The following is an 18,051-nucleotide window of genomic DNA, read 5'->3' as shown; positions in this document are numbered from 1 at the left end:
AGCAAAGAGATGGGTCTGTAGTTCTTCAGCTCCCTAGGGTCGGTGATAGGTTTATTGAGTAGCACGCTGATTTCAGCATGAAAAATAGGTTGATGGTTCGGCAGAGCTCCAGTGCTATGGAGGTGCGGGCCAAGTGCAGGTGCTCCCCCCTTTAACAAGGTTGAGTTTACAACCTCCTAGTTGCCATATTTAGTTTGCCCACAACTCTCTATTATATGGTATTGAATATGCTCAGGGCCTGAAACTTAAATGACACTAGTAGACTGCAGCATCTATTCTGCCATCCACTACAGTGGTTGTACAAGCCTGGCTTCAGGACCGTCGAAGTAGAGTGGATGTTGTATTATAGAAACTTTAATCTGACCTGACAAAACAAAACCCCTTTTGACAGGTCTAAATCTTTCTTTTGAATAATAATAAGTCACCCTCAATCAGGCCATTTAGCCCACAAGACAGAATGAATGGTATTTAAATGTTAAAAGTATAAGATGCAGAAATGTTATATTGATATTGCCTTACTTTGACTAGCATACAAAAAACTATTTCACTGCAGGAATACTGGCATGAAGAAACAACTTGAAGCAATATTTAATATTAATTATTCTATCTCAGGGTAGTGACCAGCTTGAAATGTGATTCGACAACTCCTTTTATTATGTATCAAAAGCACCATTTAATAGTGATTTAAAGTTTAGCTATTAAGAAAAAATATTTTTAGATAGTTACCTTTCCCTACCTGAAACTCCTAAAGGCTATTTTTTGCATAAGCCTTTCCACTGTCATCCAGGAGGTGAATAGCCCTGAATGTGTGTGTACTTCCAGTGCTGAGACAAAGGCCTGGGCACAAGGAGATGCTTTTATTGTACTGGCAGAATAACCATTTGGGCTGTGTCCAGGAACTTACTTTACTTTAAAGGGGCCTCCCCTGTCACAGGCAGATCCCAGATGATACCTGGACAGGCCCCTTCCATTGTTACTGCAATCACGCAGGCCCCAATCCCAGTGGGAGAGGTGCTGCCCTCAGAACTGTTTTGGAGTGCCCACAGAAGAGAGAGGGCACACAGGCTCTGCCCAAGGGGAGAAGGGTTTGACTCTTGTATTTTAGAAGTGAGTGGCACTTTGGCACTGTTTAAGGTAGGACAGACAGGAACTGCTGCAAATGTAGATAGGGGTATGCATGAGAACCTTTACCCAATTGGTTAGCGAGGGGCCAGGAGTCAACCTCACCTTCAAGCTAGTGCCAGCATAAATGGGACACTCACTGGCACTCTCTTCAGAATTATGGAACCTGAGGAAGATCAGAAAAGGATTGAACTTGCTTCCAGGAACCCAAAAGGACTGCCCCCTCTTATATCCAGGACAAAGAAGTAGACTGCAAGGGTCACACGGCTGGCCTCCAGCTTAAGCTACAGGGACACAAAAAGCTGCAAGAGGGCTTTCCTGCAACTGCCCAGCTGACCACTCCTAACTGGACCTGCCCTGGAACCTGCTTTCGGTCTCTGAGTGAGTCCTGACCTCAAGTGTTGTTCCTAAGGTCCCAGAACCCTTGGCTCTTTTTAGCTGTGCTTCCTCTAACAAACTAAAATCCTTTGGACTTATAAGCTTTTTTTTTTACTTCAAGATCTCCAGAGGAACAAGGTAAAATCTCTATCTGGGCCGAACCTGGATTCTGTACCTAACCCATGATCCATCACTGTCAGCCTCAAATTGCACCTAGGTTCTGGTCCACTGCTACCAGTTGACCACATTTGATGTTTACCACTTTTTTGACTGACCCAGTTTTTGTTTTTTAATTTAAAAAATCATATGTCTGTTTCCCCTTATTGAATCATTGTCATTTGGTGATATATTATTTATGAAAGATTTACTCTCTTCAAATTTGGTTGGGATTTCCACTGTGTTGATTTTTGCCTTTATAACGCTGTGGTATTTTATAAGTAATGTATACATTTACAAGTTAAACTTGCCTCTTTTATCTTATTGCTACCTGTGTGTTAATATTTTGACTTTGAGGGTTCAGCCGGACAAGGATTATGATCATTATCTAAGGTGGGTGGTCACCTCCCTCCCCTCATACGTCAATTTCTTACTGGCTATATTTCTCATTATCATCAAGATAAATACATGCAGAGATAAGAATACTAAACTTATAATTAACATTATATAGTTACCTGCACAGTATCAGTAGTGGTTAAAATGATGATCTGATGTCCATGACTGTGAGACATTACAAAGATTCACATGCCATATTAGTAGTGGAGGATTGATAACTTCCCAAAGAATATGTCCAGAATTATGTCAGGTCCAATTTAACAATTCAGTTAACTTAACTCCTGGTAGCTGTGGCATAGAGCATAGATGCTTTACTTAAGAAAACACTTTCATTAGTTATAAAGCAGATCCATAACAGTTAGTGAGTCAAAATACACAACAAAAAAATCCCACAACCAGTTTCTGAAAAGAGAAAACATTTTAATTAGAAAAAGAGTTAAACTTTATTACAATCCAATGAAGGGAACCAGAGATATGAAATGTTAAAAGTTTAGGGCAAAAAGTGGCAACAATAGTAAATAGGTGATCAGAAGTCACTGTTGTTGACAAGGACCTAGGCATGATTTCAGGCCCATTGAGATGGCAGGGTCATCAGATACGGTAAGCAGAGCATCTCAGTCAAATATTTTACCTTCCGATTAGTCTCGGAAATGGAAGTCGAAATCCTCCAGTGGAACAAGGATGAAGGCTATATCCAACAAAGTCTTTTCAAAGTCTGATAGTCAGTGTAGGAGGTTTGTTGGCTTTGGTAGGAAAAACTCTGACTATGAAATCTGTTAGATACTTCTTCCACCTTCGCCTGATCAAGAAGCTGTATTTGATGAAGTACTTTGGAAATCGTATATTGTTTTCATGAGGCCCTACTGAAGCTCCAGAGGTCTTGGAAGTCTCGAAAGCTCAGGCATGTTGGAGTAGTTCCACTTAATATCTTCTGAAGCACACAGGATTGCAGGAACAGCACTTAAGGGCCAAGACTCGCTGCAGTAGAGGCCATGAGCTCCTGGATTCCAGTCCATGTTCAATTGTAAATGGTCACTTCATGGCCTATTGCTAATTGCCGGAGGCATCCACAGGAGGTCAGCCCTTGAAGTTAATTTCTCAGTTCTTGGTACATGTGAGAGCAGGTCCAACCCCTAATACCTGCAAACATGTCAGAGATTGCAGGTCCAGTCCTCTTCTGTTTTTTTACAGGTCAAATACGTGTTCTGATGTGCTGGATGGTGTGGTACCACTTTTGTAGGATTCACTAGCTAGTAGGTAGGGATGACTACTTAACAGTCCATAACCAAGGAGAAAAAGGTTTCCAACAGCAAACCTTCCTACTCTTGCAGCAAATCCTGCTTGACTTATTGTAAACCAAAACACAGTGATTTATTCTGAGTACAGACCAGAAACTCCTGTTTCTGTCCAAATTGATAATGGTTACTCACTTGGAAAGAGAGCCACACTGACATATGTGAATACTGATTATAGATAACCATGTTCATTATATATTTTTCATCAATTCCTTTTTTGTATATTGTTTCACCTCACTCAAACTACTATTGTTTGCTTAGTGGTAGAATTAATGTCATCAATAATTTAGACTTTGAACCATACACAAGGAAATAGTGTACTGTGGTTTGCAGATCACGAAAAACATACTATGCGTGAAGTCAAATATTTTGCTCAGAAGCTTGTATGAACACATCACTACCTGTATATTGGTTGGACTGTTAATGAGCCTCATAGGTGATTGAACTATTTTATGTCACTGTAGACTCTCAAAACATTACATATGACTTTTGATGAAGTTTTATTTTTTTTTAAACACTAAACTTTAAACACATTTTCAGGATCATTTGTTCTTTTACCGGAGGAAGTAACGTAAGTCATTGGATTTAAGATATATGACTGCTCATGGTAAAAAATACTAATCCAGTTTACACTGCATGCTTCACACTAGAAGTGTTTGCAAACTGTATTTATGATCTTTCTTCAGTGCATATATATTTCAAACCTTGAGCATGTACTTCAGCTTGGCCAGCAGTGCAGCATGATATAAATGTGTTTTAATTGAATGAGCTGTCGAGCCAGTGTGGTGGGACACAGCTCACTGTCAATAAATGTTTGTTTTTTGTATTTACTTTTATTTGTCTCAGCGATGCTTTGACTTACCATAGCCAGGTGCTGCTGCATGACTACTTGCCTGTATGACTTATTCCTATCCTTAAACACCTTCCGCTCACCTATTATTGAAATGAAATACATTAGGACAATGATACTTTTTTTAGGTCTAGAATTTAGAATCCAGCAAATTGTGGTATTGATCAGTGTACATTCAAATCAGCATTTAAAATTATGTGTGTTGAAGCTTAGAAATATGTTTGTCTCTTTTATTTATCATTTTTTATGGATTTAAGTATTTTAATTGTTTTCAAGAATAATTTCCATTTGTATGAAGCCCGACCTCAAACATTGGGCCCAATTAACCATGATTTTGCCATGACCTACTGTTGTGACAGGCCTGTAGAGGTCACATTTATACATGAATATTTTTAACAGGGCCCAATGTAATGCTGATAACCAAACACATTCCATGAAAAAAATCACCAGTACGAGCAGTTAATTTAAAATGCCAAATTTCAAAACTGATTTGAAGCACCTTTTTTTAATGTGAGTGGCCTCACCTCTCTGCACATGAAACATGACATGTAGTTACTCGTTGATGGTCTATCCCAGAAGGCAGGGTAATTGCAATTCCACTGTAATTACGTTTTGCAAAGACTGGCTGAGGAGGGCTAGAAAGTAAGAGAGAGAAATTAGTGAAATGGAGAAATAACACAAAGACAAAACAACCAGCACTTTTTAAGTGAAACATAAAGCATACTTTTATGTGTAAATCTACTATATATGTATATATTTATATATATAATATATATATATATATATATATATATATATATATACTCACTTAAAAAAAATAGGCTCACATTTCTAAACGTAGAAAATCATAGAAGTTCACCTGATATAGTTAGAGGTATCTCAAGTAACTATAACTCATTCCCTAAGGTAACTATAACCCCTACCATGCACATTTTTATCATCCAAAATTTTACAGCAAATATTAAATTGACATATCAATGATGTTATCAAAAATATCATGAGTGTTATAATTTGTGCGGCAATTAGCAGTGCATGGCGAGGGTGTGAGTGACTCTCTTGGGCTGTGTAGCAAAACATATCTAGGACATTCAACCCTAAAGGCTGCCCAGTGTGACACTTTCAAGTCATTGTTTTGAGAGAACATTGAAATAACAATCTCTCTCTCTCTCTCCCATTCCTTTATGGGATGGTAAAGCGAGAGAGAGAGAGAGAGACAGAACCATGGAGAGGGCCTCAAGGCACCCGCGGTCCAAGTCGGCTACATGCATCCTGCATCATTGGCTCCTTGAGGAGGATCACATGGCCCCCCTTCAATGAGCATTGGCCGGAAGGCGGTGGTCCCTGGGGCTCAGGTGTCCAAAACAGACTCTCTTTGTTTTTTTATTCTAGTTCTGAGGAAGTGGTGTTCCCCAGGGCAGTGGGGGCAGGGGGCATATGCCCCTCAATGAACTGTATTGATTCAAGCCTTAAGAGGGCTGCACGGCCCACCACACTGTATTGATTCAGAGCCCTGGGGAGGTGGCAGTCCCCAGGGCTGCATTGGGCACTTGGACCTCAGCACTGTATTTATTCAAAGCCCCGGGGAGGTGGTGGTCCCAGGGCTGCAGGGGAGGTGGGGAGCCCCCCACATTCTTTTGAATCAGTGCCCCAAGGAGGTGACAGTCCCCTGGGCAGCAGGGGGGGCTTCACGACCAGCCACACTGTATTTATTCAAAGCCCCAGGGAGATGGTCAGCCCCCCGCACCATTTTTCTTTAAAGCCCCAGGGAGGTGGTGGTCACCTGGGCTGTGTGGGGGGCAGATCGTCTCCCCCTCATTCTTTTGAATCAGTGCCCCAGGGAGGTGATGGTCCCCCGAGGCTGCAGGGGGGGCGTGCAGCCCCGGTGTTATTTTCATTCAGTGACCCAGGGGGGTGGTGGTCCCCGGGGCTATGAGGGGGCCATGTGGCCCCTGTGTTATTTTCATTAAGTGCCCCGGGGAAGTGATGGTCCCCCTGACAGTGGGGGGGCCCTTACCATTCTTAATTTAAAGAATCTTTTACATGACTAGTTGTACACCAATGCTATTTCCTCATGTCGTTACTATTAAGGTCCCCATACTCCCAGCACTTAGTGGCTGTATCATACCTATGTTATTGTTATCATGGTCAACCAATTCTAATGTCCAGCATTTACCAACCCATGCAACAAATTCTCTTTAAGGGATATAGGCAATATTTCACATTCTTTGATGTTTTTAAGGTCTCTGTCCTGCATAATTTTGCACTTTTACTAATTACTCAAGTTCTTACAGTTCATGTCTCTATCATTTCAGCACTTAGTGGCTATATTACACGTGTGCTCATTATTGACAGACACCCTTCCAGGCTGCATGATATTATATGACATAGCCTCTCTGCTCCGTTTGCCTGATTTTCTTTTCTTTTTGGTTAAAATGTAATGAATTTCATTAGCAAGTGGCTGCCCTTCCTCATTTATGAAGAAATCAAAAGTCTCTGAACAATCATTGAACCTCTCAAATAGCACCCTTGGATACTTGTCCATAGTCATTAATTAATTTGCTTCATTATGTACACAAGACAAATCAGGACCTAGTGTAGTTACCATTACTTGGTGTTATAACTCATAAACAGATGTCAATGTTCATGTTTCTACATAGCAATCAAATCCTTTGTATATTTCTCAAGTCTGTTTATAAATGCACATGTAGGTCCTTGTCATTATTTAATCCATGGGGGATCTTAGTACGGAGACTAATAATCAAAAGTGATTCCAGTCTACATAACTTCTATTCTTTGTCACCTCCTCTTTCATCTTTCTTGACATAGGCTATCCCAAAATACCTCATGGTTCTACAATCACTGTTTGGATGCTGAATATACTGTTTTGCCACTGCATGGCTCATATCTCTGTTCTGGACTCTTTAAATATGTTATAGCATAAGTTTTTTCAGACTGCATATTGTGCTTCGTACATATTTCTTCCAACACATGCATTCAATGACATAAATTACATATTTTGTTTCACAAGTAACTCTTTCAGTGATCAATATTTGTTATCCTGCGTGGTTGAGAACTTTTTTCATATTTCTACCTATTTGGCATGCCTTGCATTTGTTACATTTTAAAAATCCTCCTTTTGTTCTCTTGAGCCATTATGTTTGTATGGATATAGTAAAACGGTTTCTGACTAGTTTGCCCTTCAATGAGAGAGCTTTCTTTAAAGTTACTCTTGGACTCATGCCTGCGTGTGTTCCAATAGCCGGATCTCGTCAGAACAAATTCCAGCAATTTTCAAGGGCTTTGTGTATATCAAATGATTTTCTATGTGTATGTCAAGATGATTTGCATTATGTCCCCTTTGGATTCTTTATATATACTCTCTGTTTCAGGATTTGGTTCTTGTTTGCCAATTCTGCTCTTTTACTTCCTTGGTTAATGTCTTGCAGTTTATATCCCCACATTCAGAATCTCTGTTCTGCTTCTTTGAATTGTGCCTTCATATCTTCATCACTGGAACAGTTCCTTCTTATCCTTAGGGATTCCCCAGAGGGTATATTTGTGATCAAATTTTGGGGTTGAAAATGTGTTCCATGCAAGACACTGTTTGCCACAGTTTGCAATAACATGTTGTTTTCAGCATCCCGTCCTTAATATATACCTTTACATCCAGGAATTCTGTCTCTGTACTGCTAATGTTATACGTAAACTTGAATCCACAATGATTATTCTTCAATATCACAAAGTATTCCACAAATTCCTCTTTTGTACCCCTCCGTAATTATACACAGATCATCAATGAATCAAAGCCACCGGGATACTATTTCCGCATATTTATTGTTCTCTCTCCAAGCTACTTCTCTCTCCCACATCCCATGGTTAGATTCTCAAAGCTTGTAGAGCAGGAAACTCCCATGGCTGTCCCACATGTTTGGGCATACAATTGATGGTTGAATATGAACACATTATTCTTTAAGCACAAATCAATCATTTTCAGCATGTGAGAGTGTTGAAGTTGCCTTATGTTTTTCTGTTGCAGAAAATATTCCAATGCATAAACATAAAATCCATGATTTATCAATGTATATAGTGAGACTGACTCAATGGTTGCCAGCATATACCCTTTCTCCTAGTTTGTTTTTGTGAGGATCCTCACAAAGTCTCCTGTATCTTTTATAAAAGGTCTTAGTGATGTCACTGGTGGTGCCAAGTAGTAGTCAATATATTTAGACGTTCTCAAATAAGAAACTACAACTGAAAATGATCGGTCTTCCCAGTGGTTTTGTTAGCGTTTTATGGATCTTAGGTAAAAACTAGATGGTTGGGATTACAGGAGCATCCTCCTTCAAAAACTGTAATTCGTAATAACTTAATTGGACTTCATCACTTAATTGGACTACATATCCCATAATATTGTGGGCATACATGGGCTATTGTATAAATACGGAAAGAGATGTAGGACTTTCATACCGTAATCAAGACTTGTTGAAGCCGAAACACGTTGGTGTGGAGTGGTCACAGGGTTTTCTCTAATTAAATACTAAGCAACAAATTACTCTGTAGTGTGACGTCCTGTTTGGAAAAAGGGTAAATGCAGAATAAGGTCAGCCTCTGATGCCAGCACATATGAACGCTCTGCATAATCTGACCGCAGTGTGACTACATAACATTACTAAAAAGGCCCAGTTAAAATAACTACCTCTGCAGTATTTGGACTCTCATATCATAGCTGATTCAGACACCGGGGAGGCGAGCATTAGGTACAGAGAGGAAGGGTCGCTTTGAGGAAAGAGTGACTACAGGCACACTCCACTCCCAGAGAAGCTATGATATGAGAGTCTAAGTCCTACAGAGTATCAATGACGGGCACCGTAAACGATAGGTATCATCTTATGACACCACATTAGTAAGAAGAATTGCACCATATCACAGAGCATGAATTGTATTATTTATGCTTTCATTAGAGGTAGTCAAACAAGGAATGGCACCAGGAGTCCACCTTGGTCCTGAAGAGGAGCCTTGGGGTAAGGCTCCGAAACATGTTGACTAGGAAGTCAGGCACAATACTTCCGCCACTTCCGCAGCCCCTTTTTTAATCTACCTCCAAGAGATCTATTAAATCATTGGAATTAGTAGGAGACATGTATTTTTACCTCACCCAAGACCCCACCATTCCTATCCTTCCTGTGATTCACATTGACAAGACTACATCAGTGCTCCCCCTTATCCCGTAGGACATAGCACGCCCGCTCCATAGCGGAACGGGAAGGAACCCAATGATGAAGCATGCCACCAGGGATTACCCTTGTGGGTGAGTGTTTTTTTTAACAGGAAAATCCTTTTTCCTAACCATCCTGTGGTAGTTCTTTAAGCTGGGCCTCTTTTGTAATGTTATATAGGCTATAAAGAGGACAGACCCAGCCCCACAACCTCCTTCTCCCTCTTTATTTTTTTTATATCTGCAACTAATGCTCAAGGAATAACATCAATTTGGAAAGAAGCAGCGTTGGCAGTATCACTGACAACACTCCAACACTAGAAGGTGGACTAGGATCCTGACCGGTCTAGCAAGCTTTGATCCTGGAGGCAACAGTTGTGTAACAGAGCACCAGCAGACACAAACATTGAGCACCGAACAGCAGAGTCAGGGGACGCTGCTGAAACAGACGTTTCCCTAAAGAAAAGATGCTACTGTTTACAAAATACATTGCTGCAAAGGAAGCATAAGTAGCAGCCTAATGCTGGATACTGCCTAGATGTGAAAGAAGCAGACAATACACAAAGTGAAAAACAAATGTTAAGGAAGACCTGCACCCACTCGCTATGCCTGCTTTCCAGGTGAATGTGATAACTGATTTGGAGGCAAATATATGTAAATGAAAAAACTGTTAGAATTGAGTCAAATTACTGAAATTAAATTTCAGAAAAAGACATACGGGGATAAACAATATTGATGAATGTGTTTAAAACAAGACTGCCACAAGCAGTAGAAAAGGCAGCAGTCTAGTGCTTCAAATAAATAAACAAAAGCTAAGAAAGACGTGTGCCCTTGGTTTATACCTTGATTCTAGATGAGTGAAATAACAAATTTGGAGGGAAATGTAATAAACAAAATAGCATTTGGAAAAAGACATTATTGAAACCAAACAACAGCCATTGCCATGCAGTTAAAAACAAGCGGGCCATAAGCGACAGAAACTTTATTGTGAATGAGTGTACGCTCAACAGTCTCAGAGGCCTGGACTGGAGATAAAATACCAAACCCAATATCAAAAGAAGCGTGGTTTGAAAACGAGGAAATAGAGGTGAAACAAATGTGTATCATACAATATTATATACTCAAATCTTAAAACAAGAGCAACAACTAACTCAGTTACAAGTCAAACTTTCCTGCAAATATACATTGTAACACAGTGTAATACGGGCAAGAGGACAATACAACTGTGGGACCCAAGATTGGCTTAAGAGAAAGAAGGCAACTGAAAAGAACAAGTGTGCAGTCATTGGGTGAACTGAGATTGGAGGCAAGTGTATGTATCAACATGGAAGCGAGAGCAGCAAGAAGAGTGCATAAAGCAGAATCTTTCTTTGGCAATAAAAATACCATAAGTAGGTTACAGAAGGTGCATAAGGAGTTGAGGGTGATTTAGGTTTAAAACAATTATACAATCAACTGGAAAGATTGTTAAAAAAGGAAATGACCAGCCAGAGATGTTAGAAGAATGGGGCCAAAACACAATGAAATGTTCAAGAAATTTGATGTTGATAATTATCAAATATGCAAAGATGGATACAAAAACAGTCACAACAAAATTAGTGAGCAAGCATCAAAGATTAGTGCCAAAAAGCAGGAGGAGATAAACAGCAAATTGAGAAACATGATGATAAAGAATTTGGAAATATATGTAGCAGAGATGGAAGGAAGGAAACAAAGGTAATTCATAAGGGATGAATTGGATTATGAAAATTTCAGGATACTTACCTTTGCATAAAGGTTTGATGAAGGAACAATACTACACAGGTCAAAAAAGCAGATCCTATCACCCAATTGCACAATGAGTGAATCCGACGGTGAGATAAGTGAGGGAGACGGTACATCACCAGGAACCATCAAAACTTCTTTCTTAGAGGAGATTGTAGGAGGCTGGCACTCAAATAGTGTAAGAAAAAGATGTGCACTGTGCAGAATCCAAGCATACCCACTTTGGTATCAAGAGGTAAAATGCAGACCACCTAGTGCTCTGTTTTTGTGGTAGGGTGGAAGAGGAGTTAGGCTTATCTTGGAGATGTGCTAAGCATATATTGTACTCACAGTATCAATAAATGTGGACACACACTCAGAAGAATAACTCCAGACCAATTTACAAAAATGCTTCAGATTTTTAAGACTAAGATCAACAATACAGAGTGAGTACTTCTTTTGTTATGATTTTTCAAAGTTTAGGAAATATATGCTTTTTTGTGTGTAACTACGCACCATAAGAATGAATGGGACAATCTTTAAACATACATAAAAAATTCAGGCAATGCTCTCACAAGTGTCACCTCCTATTTTTAGGTCCAAGCTGGAGCAGTGGCTGAAAGTCTTGAAGCCACTCTGTACAGCAGAAATTAAAGGTACGTCCAGTGGGCCCCCTTGGATTGTAGAGATCGCAAGGGATTAGGGACCCCTAGCGCACAGCTGGTTTGGCATTGTGGGGGCCAGGGAGTCCGGCAGTGCAGATACGTCAGCCAAGACTTGTGCGTCACGGAGTCCTTGGAGCCAGTTGCAAGTCACTTTGAGGGTAGATTGCAGGTTGGGTGGTTGTGGGCTGTCCTGAAGTCTGTCAACTGGTGCTTGCTTCTGGTCTTCGAAGAGTCCAGAGTGGACTTTGCTTCCAGTTCATTGATCAGCGGCCGGTCAGTGAACTGGTCTTCACTGGTTTCTTGCTTGCAGGAGAGTGATACCTTCATTATGAGGGAGCTTACTGGTGATTTGCAAAAGGCTATAGGTGCTCTGGGGGTTTTTAGTGTCCTTCAGGTCTCCAGGCAACACCTCAGCAGTGATTGTTGAGTCCTAGAAGCAGCAGGCAGGGTTTGGGGTCTTTTTCTTCTAGCAGCAGGACTTCTGTTCCCATGCCTTAGGACTTCTTTGTTTCCGGTCTTCTTGTGTGCATCATATCTGATCTAAAGGACTAGGGATGCTCACTAAATACTGCATTTAGTTGGTGTCAGAGAGAGTATATGGTAATGGCCAATGATCCACCTACCTTAGGGTGGCTACACCTACTATGTGACTACTTCCTGTGGAAAGGGGTCACATTCCTAACCCTGATTGGCTATATTCCTGCCATCCAAGATGGAGGAAAATGAAATGGAGTGGTCACCTTGCCTGCCACACCCAAGGGAGTAATGCATGCTGAGGGGAGGCCACTCCTCCTATTTTGGCTACTTTTTTACATCAGTTGTCCTACTCAAAGTGGGGGGAAAAATATTGGGTGGCCATCTGCTGCTAGCAGCAGAGGTGCAGGTCAGATTTCAAAGTTGGTAAGGCCTTTGAAGATGACTGCTGGTGCAGGATGCCTGCCTGGGGGAGGAGGTGTAACACCTCCACCCAGGAAAAGCTTTCTGTATTGGCTCCTGAGATTAGAGGCTCTAATCCCAGGAGTCCTGACTTCTGACTGGTGGTGGCCGGCTGCCTAAGACTAGTCAGCAACTAGGTCAGGGCTGGTAGGTTTTGCAGGGTACACCTCTAAGGTGCCCTCTGGGTACATTTTATAATACATCCAACACTGGCATCAGTGTGGGTTTATTATTCTGAGCTGTTTGGTTCCAAACAACCCAGTATTCAAGAGGCCATGATGTAGCTGGGGAACTCATAATGACATGTATTTGCTGTGGCTTCCCTGTACACTTACTATGTCTTAAGGTTTTGCAAAGACACAGTAGGGGCACATTTGCTCATACACATATATGCCTGCACTTGCTTTAAAGTGCACCCTGCCATAGGGCTGGAAAACCTGCCAGAGAGGTGACCTATATTGCATGCAGTGTTAGTGAGAATGGCACTCTTGGTGAGTGTCATTACGAGTGTGCAACTTTTGAATGCACCTTGTCACGCACTTGCAATTACAGTATGCATGTAGCTGGTGTGGGGCCTCTCAGAGTGGCACGATGGGTGTTGCAGCTCTGGGGGGGGGGGGCATACCCTAGGTCGCACGGGTACCATTTACTAGGGACGTACAAGGGTGGCAGGAGTGCTAACGATAGTACAGTTTGGGGATAGAGATCGGGCCCTGGGAACCTGATTACCGGGGCCCAGTGCATTTACAGTTTGAAACCACATCATTTTCGAGGCAAAACGTGGGGGGCTACCATATCAAAAGAGGCCCTTTCTCACAGAGATGCAATTTATGTACGTAGACCCGATAGCACTGATAGGCAGGTGAAGAGGAAGGGGACAAGGCAAAGGCAGAGGCCAAGTGAGAAACAAATTCCAAGATGGCACAAAACAAGAAGAGGCAGGAAGAAGGAAGTATCAGTTGAGGTGCAAAAAATGAAGCAAATGAACCTTTGGGATTATCACTTGTACCAAGAAGAAGAAAAACTATGAACCAAAGGGTTGACCATTTGCCTGGTGACATTTTTCGATTTTGTACAAACTAAAATTGATATCTATAAGTTTGTACACAAAGTAAAATTGGCTAAATATTTTGTAAAAATGGAAGCGAAGGAGACAGCAACCAAACCAATGATGTCGATTTGACAATTGCGCAGAAGAAAGATGTGAAAATAGTGTACAATTTAGTACATGATTTAGATGAGGATTGCCTAACAGAGGCTCAAGTTTTGGAAGAATTAGAAAATACATTCAGATGATCATAAACCTATCAGCTTGAAACCTACATTAAAATTTTGCCCCACACTGACCCCTGCAAAAAAATTGCCACTTAGTAATAGGTGATCTGGAAAAATTGAGAAAGAGCAACACTAGCACCATGAAGGAGAATTTATCAAGAGAAGAAAGGAATGCACTGGCCAGTCTGATGGCAAACAAAACAATAGAAATAAAATCAGCAAACCAAGGGAAAAACATAGTGATTCTAAATAAAAGGGATTATGTGGAAGAAGTGAATCATCAGCTAAATGATGCTACAAGGTACAAGAAATTAGAGACAAGCCCCATTATTGATTTGTCACTCTAATTAGAGCAAGTTGAACACTTTGGATAGGGAATCTCTCATAAGTGACGAAGAACTACAGTTTTCAAATTTGGATTCTCAGTCCTTGCGGCCAACCCCTATAACAACCCAACCAGCAGAGCTCCCTCCCCAGGCAGATCTCGGCCCCAGGGACCCCAAACTCCGGGGCCCAGCCTAAATATTTAATTATGTTTTTGGTGGGAGGGGAGGCCTCGCAGCCCCCCTCCCAAGGCCGATCTCAGCTCCAGGAACTCCATCCCCCATGGTGTGGCCATGAGACCAGGGCACCCAATCACAACATATGGGACCTTGGGGGGAGCCTGAAGGCCCTCATGGTCCCAGCTGGCTCCCCACCTCCTTGGGGAGCCAGCATTGATTTCACAGAGAGGAATTGTTTCCTCTGTCTTTCTGTCTGCATCTCTGCTGGCAGGGAAACAGAGGAAACCTCATCTTGCAGTGATGGAGATTTGTTTGACAGCCCTCCCTCACTGCGAGCAAACTGTTTGCTGTCAGTTGCCACCGAGCCACAACAAACAGCTATGTCCCAGGGTGGGCACTCTGGGACATAGCAGGAGATTGCCCTGGGGGGTGGTGGTCCCCAGGTCCATCTGTGGCTCCTAAGGGGGGGCACGGCGCCCCTCCAACTAAAATAGCCCCAGGAAGGTGTAAGTACCTGGGGCTGTGGGGGTCTGAAACGGACCACCTTTTCTTTTTTTCATGTTTGCCTCTGGGAGGTGGTGGTCCCTTGGGCTGTGGCGGGCCACTCAGCCCCCCACACATAATTACAGAAATGCCCCAGAGAGGTGGTGGTCCCCGGCGCTGTGGGTGGGGGTGCACAGCCCCCACACATATTTACCGGAATGCCCCAGGGTCGTGGTCGTCCCCAGGTGGGGGCCCCAGCACATAATTAAAGAAATGCCCCAGGAGGTGGTGGTCCCCAGACCTGGGTGGGGACTACATGGCCCTCTGCAATGAATTACTGGAATACCCCAGGGAGGTGGGGGGCCTGTTATAACTATCTTAGGGTGTAAGTTATAGTTACATAAAAGAACCCTAACTATAACTGCTGAATTTCTGTGGTTTTGAACAAGTTAATTCAGAACCTAATTACAATGTCTCTGTAACCTTTGTTTTTTTGTGTGAATTTCAATACATTTTTTTATGAAATGCAATTTTAATTACTATACGTTATTCTAACCCCTGCTGTGCATTGGCCGCAGCCAAGCCCTTATAGCCACCCATACCATGCCACAGACGTCCTTTGGTTGTGGGGGGCGTAGTTTGGCCACAGGGCCTGTCTCTGTCACTGGATCTGTGAGTGGGTGCGTGAGTGTTTGAGTGAATCTGAAAGTGGGTATGTAAGTCTGAGTGGGGATGAGAGGGTGCATGAGTGTCTGAGTCGGGGTGTGAGTGGGCGCATGAGTCTCTGAGTGCATGTATGAGTGAATGAATTAATGTATGATTGAGTATGTGGTTTTTCTTTCAGATAATTTCATATTGATTAATATTTCGTGAAAATTCATGAATTTTCATGAATATCGCGCATTGTGACACAAAATTATTTTAAACCCATAATTTGCACCTAAAACACTCCTATATCACACTCTTGGGATCAGGGTACCTTCACCCAGACCCCTTATACCAATTTAACTTTGGATTTTCAATCCCTGAGACGGTGTCCCATGAAATAAAATGGCAGCTGAAACTTTGTAGTCATGTTCCTGTCAGCCAATTGCAATGCTTCTTTTTGCATGCATATTTGTAGTAAATTGTGAATTTCGCCAATTATTCACAAAATATTCACAAAATATTTACAGCCAGAGATATTCGCATCTATCTTCCCTTTAAATTTAATATCTCAAAAATTACATAACTGATTCACACCAAATAAGCAAAAGCATAATCTGTGTATGGACAGTTAGCTTTCTGCCAAATTCCGTTCAATTCCGTCCAGTGCTTCAGCATGGAGTCTTGTCTAAAGAATCCTATGTGAGTTAACATGGAAAATGCAATTTAGCCACCTTTTTCTCTGCCCCTGCTTGACAGATCACCCTGAAACTTTCCATGTGCAATAAGAATCAATGCAACACTTGTTTTGGAAAATCTCATGAAGATTCGTCAAATATTGCCAAAGATATAGGCAAGTCAATAAACACTTTTTCTATGGAAAAATGGTCCTAACTATAACTACCTAGTGATATATATATATATATATATATATATATATATATATATATATATATATATATATATATATATATATATATATATATATATATATATATATGTGTGTGTGTGTATATATATATATATATATATATATATATATATATATATATATGGATGACTAGCAGTCATCACACCAGTGCATCTGGTCCCTGCTTCATACTTGCCGGAGTTCACTGCCAGCGGCTATCCTCAGGGGGAACCAATGTCAGTGACAAATGCAGCTTTAATAAATGGTCATTGACTACCACCAAGCACCCCTTACTCTTTGAGAACGGAACTACACAATACCATAGATTTAAGGGAAACAGATCCCAGTAACAGAGATGCAGTTTAAATAATAATAATCAGATTTTTATGTGTATCCGCACAGATAATCAACGGTAACTATGATGTCATCATAGTTCAGTGATTCAGTCTTGTGACCTCAAAGTCAATGACAGTAAAGAGGGTACTCAAGGAACGATATACTAAGAATAAAAATAACGCAGAATATACCTGTAAATTTCTTCGATATGGTCTACATTGCTATGCATGTTTTTGAAAGCAGAAATCAAGACCAACTTCAGAAAGCAAATCTTCATCATTCTTTTATGTTAGCATTTATGACCAAGCATGTTACTGTAATATGTATAAGGAATGTTTTGATATGCATGTTTAGATGAGACATTCTGATTATTAGATGGCAATGAGCATAATTTGTGCACCAGGCACAGATCCCTACAATAACTTTAAAAATCCTTTGACAATGTGGAGCATCTCCTCATGGGTAATATGAAACAGGCATAGATAAAGCTCACATGGACCAAGTTAATAAAACTAGCAATATGTCTTCCTAACATCACTTGATTTATCACTCAATACATTTAAATATATTTTGGAAAATCAAACATTCTTCTCTACAGAGTAGCAATTTTTATCCTGAATAAACACTTTTCAGTGTTAGCATACATATATATAAATTCACTATTTCAAAAGCTTTTGAGGTAGACATCTGGGCTGCACACAGGACAGCTACTAACAAGTAGCTGGAGAGCTACTCGTTGGAGAAGCCAGGTATACAGTCTAAAAATCAGCCATAAAATTCAGAAACAAAATGGGTATTACCACTCAAAAAGTGGTATTTTCTCACAGTACCACTCTGTGAAATCATTTTCCCCGAGGCCAGCTACTCCGCACGCCGACTCCTGATGCTACCTCCAGGTATGGGGATAAGGCTAGTCCTTTAGATTGGGTCAGGCAGAACTGTGCACCCGCTATGCACTAAGCATAACCTTAGGATTATTATTCATTGTCTTTACCATGTTCATAATGCTAGTAACTTTACTTTGTTTCATCTGTCTAATTATTGCAGCTCATTCTCTGTATGCAAAATTAAGATTGTTTCAATAAATGTATTGAAAACTTACCTCATATCTCTCATGTGTTTTGCCTGGGCATGCACAGGTAA

The 18,051-nt window shown here is 41.1% G+C and overlaps 1 protein-coding gene across 1 annotated transcript in view; it reads left to right on the top strand.

Moving 5' to 3' along the window:
- The window catches only part of LUZP2 (leucine zipper protein 2), a 1,083,806-nt gene that overhangs the window by 702,613 nt on the left and 363,142 nt on the right, over nucleotides 1-18,051 (top strand). The window lies entirely within an intron of this gene.

Source organism: Pleurodeles waltl, chromosome 3_1 (assembly GCF_031143425.1).
Source record: "Pleurodeles waltl isolate 20211129_DDA chromosome 3_1, aPleWal1.hap1.20221129, whole genome shotgun sequence".
In the NCBI taxonomy this organism is placed as follows: Eukaryota; Metazoa; Chordata; class Amphibia; order Caudata; family Salamandridae; genus Pleurodeles; species Pleurodeles waltl.
The sequence above is the reverse complement of the archived record's forward strand: the minus strand, read 5'-3'. Positions and strand labels throughout refer to the sequence as shown.